Source organism: Perognathus longimembris, chromosome 20 (assembly GCF_023159225.1).
Source record: "Perognathus longimembris pacificus isolate PPM17 chromosome 20, ASM2315922v1, whole genome shotgun sequence".
In the NCBI taxonomy this organism is placed as follows: Eukaryota; Metazoa; Chordata; class Mammalia; order Rodentia; family Heteromyidae; genus Perognathus; species Perognathus longimembris.
Window position 1 is genome coordinate 11524888 of NC_063180.1, and position 7758 is coordinate 11532645.

General features: G+C 33.1%; 1 pseudogene; it reads right to left on the minus strand.

Moving 5' to 3' along the window:
- Positions 1 to 3707: 3707 nt before the first annotated feature.
- Positions 3708 to 4279, minus strand: LOC125338563 (annotated as a pseudogene).
- Between the last annotated feature and the right edge of the window lie 3479 nt (positions 4280 to 7758).

Sequence of the window (7758 nt, forward strand, 5' to 3'; positions counted from 1 at the left end):
ATATGGGAAGTAGGAATTATTATTATCTCTTTTGTAATTGAGGATGGCAAATTTAAACAAATATCTAATTCTTGTATATTCATTAAGAAACAAAATAATTTGTACTCAGCCTAATTGGATCACACAGTTCTTTCCCTATAAGTATACGTTATCCATCCATCTTTCTATGTTTCATCTATCTATCTACCTATCTAATCTATGTAATATATAAATACTATATACATTCAATGTAATTTGTCCTTACCAAAAACCATAAAATTCCCACTTTTTCATATTATTGCTTAATCAATTACTTTGTAATTTACTTTCTTTGTAGAACCTTAATTCAAGCCTTTAAAAATACAACTAAAGATAATAAAAACATAATTTATAAAATGTTGGAATACTGCCTCCAATAAACATTCAAATTACAAAAATAAACAAAATACAATGAAAAATTCTTAAATATATAACTGCAGATTTGTTGTTATTTTTCTTTAATTGTGGAAACGTTTTAGAATTCTGTCTTGTTAAGTAAATGTTAACTTTATAAGGTCAGATATTTAAACCTCTGCTGAAAAATTGTGAAGCACATGTATCTGTTCTGAGTATTACTCTGAAAACAGATTATTCCATTTTACCTATTACTCTGTTGTTTTGGCACAATGTGCTCCTAGACATCTTTTAGACAAAAAAGGTATATAAACATTTCTTAATAAATATTGGCCACTAAAGTAGAATTATATTTAGCTAATTCATGAATTGCAAAGCATAGTGTGCTACTATGTGGAGTGATTAGAGAAATATTTCCTGATTCCTTAATTTACATGCTCAATTGTTTTTTACCTTATTGTCATTGTTGTTTTAATTAGAGTTATTTAAGGGTAAATAGATACTGTCTCTGGACAACTAGAAATAAATTGTTACTAGAGAGTCAAGACTGTGCTGTGGTTTGTAATATGGCATGTGTGGTTTGGAATCATGGAGTTACTTTTACCTCATCTCACTCAGTGGAAATAGTAATGTTTCCTTCCTGAGGTTCCTATAAAGATAAAATTAATGCATGCAAATGCATTTATTGTATAAGTACCACCCACTGTTAAGTGGAATGCAGCAATTGGAAACTCCTCCCTTAGAGGAAATTGCTAAATATGGTAAATAATTAAAAATTGGACATGTGTATAGGGAATAACAGGTAGAGTAAAGGAAACTGAAAGGCTTTCTGAGGAAGGGAGTAAGCTGAAAAAATTTGCATAGTTATCAGAAAGTTGAAATTAATATCAAGTTAAAGAATGGGCCCAGAATTAATTAATTCTACAAGGATAAATGAAAACCTAGTTAGACATTCTTGATATATATATATACATACATGTATATATACATACTATATATACATATATGTATATATACATATATCTCAGTATAACATATATAGGAGAGATTAACTATACTTCCCTACTATTTTCAGAATAAATCTCTTAATTTGATCATTTAAAGTTCAAGCTGCAAAATGGCTACTGCCTTGCTTCAAACCTGAGCAAATAATATTGTAGCTATGGAGTAGGGACTAAACTTCTAGACATCTTGAGTGTTCATATTTTGTCACAGGCATACCGATATCCCTTGATATCTCAGTTAATTTACTTCTCATTTTATCCTATAGAAAAGACAAGCTTCCCGGCCTTCTATGCACAAGTGCATTCTTTCACCCGAGCACTGTTTTCCTCACTCTATCTGAAAATATCTAGCAGCTTCTTGACTTTCAAGATAAAGCTTTAGTGAACTGCCTCTGAAAGCTCTTAGGAGGCTTCAATTGCAATGAGACTTCTCTTTTGAGGCTTTCCATTTTCTTCTTATGGCAGTATCGTGGCTAGAATTCAGACCAGCCTTTTGCTGATTATTTTGGAGACTGAGTCTCTCAGACTTTTATGCCTGGGTTTGCTTGGGTACTCCATCCCCTGATCTCAGCCTCCTGAGTAAGATAACAAGCATGAACCAACAGTGCTTCGCTGAATTCCGCATACGATCTGCATCACTGATAGGATTTATATTGTTTTCTAATTTATTCTTTTAATTCATGTTTAATTTATGGTAGATATGCAACAAATTTGGTAATAAATATGCATTTTTAATCTGTGTTCCATGGATCGTTAATGAATTGGGAAACTCATATTTTCAAAAAGAATTCTGTTGGGATCACAAAAATTTGTGGAATGATAACATTTATCTGGTACATAGTTCTCACAGCCTTGAGACTGTCAAGGAGGATTTATCTATAAAGTACTTGGAGGCATACTTAAGTATGGAATTATTAATTTTCAATAATAAGCCCTTTTTATTTTATGGTTTATGGGTATTCATGGACTATGCCTTAGAAAACACTGATGTCCATTGGGTAGTTGATTTTAGAACCAGAAGTTTCTTTGTTAATTCTGGTAAATCACTTATTACCTGAGTGTCATCACTTTTCCCTCTTGTTGGTAAATTGTCATATTGACTTTGCATCCTTAACAACCTACTAAAACAATGTATTAGTAACATATTATACTTGAAGCTAGTTTAAAAGGACTCTTAGCCAGGTCTCATGATTTTTCAATGACTTATTACTATTCACCAATGACAGATTATTCCTTTTTTAAAAGTAAATGTAGTGCTAGTGACAACAGTTTTATAGTCGCTATAGGAACAGAGAATTTTTTATCCTTGATTTATTTCTCACAGTTCATTTTCACATACACAAGAAAAAAATTTAATACTTGCAGTTATGTTCTTGTTGTTACAATAAACTTACCTATGTATGTCATATTTCTATAATACTTTAACACTCATCTCACATCCTGACCCTTATAGCCCTAAGAGGTAAAGAGAGCCAGAATTATCTTTCCAATTAGGCATCAAATACATGTGGCAAACAGCATTTGTCATACAGTTTGTGACAAGAGGTATTCTGTGACCCTATTGTGGCTTTTAATTCATCTTGAATTTCTGTTTGAATATGTCCCAAGTATAACTTATGACACTTGTCAGTTTCCTGCCTAACTTGCCATTACGGTTACAAGGATACTTGACTGCCAAACACTGTGCCGTATCAGTTTGGATGAGTGTTGATTCCTTGATACTTGTCTGAGACTATTGGACTATTAAAAATAATTATTCTTGATTCCATATCTCTCATCAGGATGTGATTTTCCAGAACTACTGGCAGCTGAAAACAAGTGCAAAATAAAAAACAGTGTTTTCCTAAGCAATGGACAGCATCTGCTACCATTGTACGCTATGACAGTGCACTCCACCTGGTATATACTCAATCAGTAGGGAAAATGAACATATTGTTCATTCACAGTTAATATCTAGTGTTATTAAAGAGCATCATCTGACTTTAAATTTGATTATATTTATTACTGATTTAAGTGGCACATAGAAAACACTCAGTAAATGCCTCAGGAATGAATAAGGTGTAGAATTATGGAATTGTGTGTAATAATGAATGGATGGTAATTCAAATTTCACCTAATATCAGTCAATTTTTTTAAAAATTTGAGAAGCTGGCTTGAAGACCTTAGAGCCTCTTCTGCACTTGTAAAGGTAATCAAATATGTTCCTCCTTTGTGTGGATTCTGTTGTTGTTTTTTTTTAAAATAGAATTCTTTTATTGCATCATTGACATATCACAAACTGTTTATAAGGATCCTGGATGGCGTTTCTGAAGATAGGTTAACTTAATCTTATTAATCCGCCTGATGAACTATTCCTTTTTCAGAAACATAGATACCATCCAAAATTTTTCTGTTATCCTTGTTTTTAACTGTTGTTTCTTGCTGAATTAAAGCAGCTGAATTTGAGACAAGTTCAATAGCATTTTCTTCTAGGATTATTTAATCTCTCTGGCCTTGAGATACAGACAAGCAACATCTGTCCTCATCTGAACTCTTCAGATGTATTTCTCACCCAAGAAGTTTCGGATTTCAACTAGAGACCCATTCTCCTGAATAACATTGGTGGGGAAGTGAGTATACACAGACCTCATCTTGTAGTGGAAGTCCAGAATAACACCCTTGATCATGTTCTGTACATGACTACAGATATTGCACACAGTGGCTAGTTCCTTTCTTTTTCCTCACCATTTATCAACTTGGAGCCTCTTCTTTTTCTTTCCAAGGAAACTGACTTCTATGTTCATGTCGTTGAAATCCCTCTGCAGGGTTCCACGGGGTCCCTTCACGATCACCGTGGGTCCCTTCAGAGTGATGTCTACATTCTCTGGAATGTCGACAGTGTGATTTCTGAGAATGGTCTTCATTCTCACAGTAGATGGGGGTAAAGAGCTGGATTCTGTTTTATGTACGTTTCCTCCCACACAGCTATCTTTGCATTTATTTATTTATTTATTTATTTATTTATTTATTTATTTATTTATTTATTTATTTATTTATTTATTTATTTATTTATATTGTGGGGAAGTCACTAATAAGTGGTAGTTTCTTGTTTTGTTTCCTATCTCCACTTTCTGTTTCGTATTGCTTCTCATTCCATTCATGTTCAGGTTACCTTTTTATCTATCTCCACTTTGAGTAACATGTTTTCTCTTTGCCTTGTAGCAAACAAAATATTTAGAAAATATTTTCCTGTTTCAAATCCATTTTGCTCTGTGCCGAGATCAAGACAAGATCACTTGGTCAGCATTGAACTATACACTCTTCCATGGCATATCCTGTACTGTCTGACATTATATTGCCTATGACACACTGCAATGGTATATGTGTCTGTCCATCTCTACCTAAAACCACAGCAACCACTGCAAATGGCAACACAATGACCATTTCTGTAATGGAATCCAAATTCTTCTCAGGCGATGTCTATGGGTAAGTGGGTCATCATTGCTAATGGTTTCTAAGAAAGAAAGTATGAACAGAGTAAGGATGTGTATAGTGAGTAATTCCCTTTCCATCAAATTCCTTTCAATTAATGTTTTGCTTTAGCAGAAAATGTTGCAACAGTTATAACAATCATTTGACTTTTTTTCCGATCTCAGAGAGTGCTATTCTGATGTGTTCACAAATTTTAAAGTGCTTTTGTGAAGTTAGAGGCCAATTTCAATAACTTTTTAAAGTACATAATTTAGGGCTTTCCTGAAAAACTTAAATTCCATATAGAGGGATAATAAATGACACATACTCAATATCTTAAATAGTGCAAATTATTCTTTCATAATTTGTTAGGCTTTCTAGTCTACCCAATCTAGTTTAAAATTATAGCATTGGTTTATCGATGTTAATTTTTCTTTTATTTTTTTACATTTTTTATTAATCTTTTTTCTTTATTTTCAAAGTGTGGTACAGAGGGTTTACAGATTCATATGCAAGGAAGTGAGTATATTTCTTGTTCAAGTTGTAACCTCCTACCTCATTTTCCCCTCCTTCCCTTTCCCCCTTTCTCTCTCCTCCCAGATTTGTGCAGTTGATTTATACCAAATGGTTTTGTAAGTATTGCTTTTGGAATGGTTTGTCTTTTTGCCCTTTTTCTCTCAGTTTCGATATTCCCTTTTCCATCCCCAGTTCTAACACTCATATAAACAGTATCCAGGGTATTCGAATGTGATATAGCGGTGCGGATTTTTCTATGGTACTTATATGATATTTCTGGTGTTGCTGTCCATGTGCAGATCCAAATTTTCTTCATAAATGCATACCAGTCAGACTGAATGAAGTCCACTCTAAAGACTTCATTTTTGCCACCTTCATGATGTGGTCTCCAAAGGCAGTAACATTATAAGTTATAAAATTGAAAAGGACATATTTCAGCCTGTAACAAAATACATGATCAGAAGCAAATTATCCCAAGGTAGGGTTCATTATATAACATATGTGTGTAGGAGAAAATTTTGTTTAAAATTATGGGAATTATGAGTGAAAACTATCTCAGAGTGGCACCTCATTATAGGAAGGAATTGTGTGTGATTATCAAAGAAGAAAGAATTTTCAGTCTTTTAGAATATAAAACAAATATTTTAATCTAAAGGGAAAAATGTTTATTCAACAGGAAGTTCATTGTGCTTTGAATTTCATTTTGAGGAACTTAAACCAAGCATCAAATGCTCTCAAAATAAAATTCAAGTTTTAACCACAAACTCATTTAAAGTTCCATTCTTTGTGTTTGCTAGAACTCTTTTGATCATCTTTTTTTGGTGCTGAATATAGTTGTGAAACTTGGTTTTCAAGGTAAATTTTTCTTTAATCTTAGTCATTACACAATTCATGATTTTTTTCATGAACTATCACTTTGTGTCTACATCTCCATTAAATCTATCTTTTCCTTTTATCTTCTGTTGTCTAATGACCTACTTAGTCTGTGTTTGTAATGATTCATTCAAAGTTACAGAGATAAATTAATCAACACACTTCATAGGTTTGTGCTAGAAAGCTATACTCTAAAAAAGAATAAGGTGTCATGCAGTGCTGAGCCTGTATTTTAATACAGATTTGACAATTGTGGAACTTGTTTCCTAGATGACAGCCCTGTGCCATATGGTATGAGTAACACATAGAAGGTCCGAGTGAGCTGACCATCAAAATTAGCTTTTATCAAGAACAACTAAACCTTCTAACATACTGTTTGCCAAGTGAGTAAACAGAGAATGCATTCATGATATTCCCTTCATTTGGCTGCTACAATCCACTGACAGAAGCCTTGAAGATTACATAATTATCACCACTTTTCTGTAGAATCATCAGTAGAAAAGATGAACAACCTGTGCCATGATGGCACAAGTTTGAAAGACAGACATAACAGTCCTAAAATTTCTGGAGATTTTTCTCTACTTTAGAACTAACCTTGCCTTGAAGGAGTTATAATTAAATTGCATAGCTGTAAGAATGTAAGGTAAATGTATGCATGTTTACAATCCAGTAGTGTCCCAGAAATGAAAAGCATGTTTTAAAATTACAATATAGCCAAGTTCTTTTTTACCACAAGTCTATTAAGTACTTTCAATAATCTTGACTGAGTCACTAATATAAACTTTGCATGAATCAATTTCTTTGCAATTTATACAAGCAATTCCATAAACCTGAAATTCCAATTCCCAATGAGTTCACCTGTATCCCTCATTACCAGAGAGAGAAGTCTTAAAGGAGAGAAGATCCTGGAAGACTAGTGTATGGATAATGATTTGGGAAAAGTACAAATAGTAAATATACAATAGAATAAATTAAGGAAAAGGGAGTATAAACCAAAACTATGGTGGCTTGAAAATAAAGCAAATCTAAAAAATAATACACAATAAGTAAAATTCATAAGAAAGCATGAACTGAATCTGGGACCAGGGTGGAGAGTAGCCCACTAGTAGGAGGGGTGGAGCAAATTTTAATAATATGCATTCATTGAAAAGACCCTCTGGCTAAGGGATCTGAGTGTCTGTATACATGTTTAACAATGCACACACACTAAAAGAAAATATCCAGAAGAATCCACAGGAAGAAAATTTACATGTGGGAATAAAATATATCCATAATAGCCATTTGAAAGTTTATGCAAATATATTAACATTTTAAAAAGGTATTGAAACACAATTGTTGCTATAGATATCAATCAAGAATACATATAAAACTGTATGCTGACTAGACAAGTGTGTGTGTGTGTGTGTGTGTGTGTGTGTGTGTGTGTGTGTGTGTGTGTGCCAGTATTTATTTGGCCTTGAATTCAGGCATGGACACTTTCACTTGGCTTTTATCACTCAATGCTGTTTCTCTACAAATTGAGGGATCCCTCAATTTCCATCTT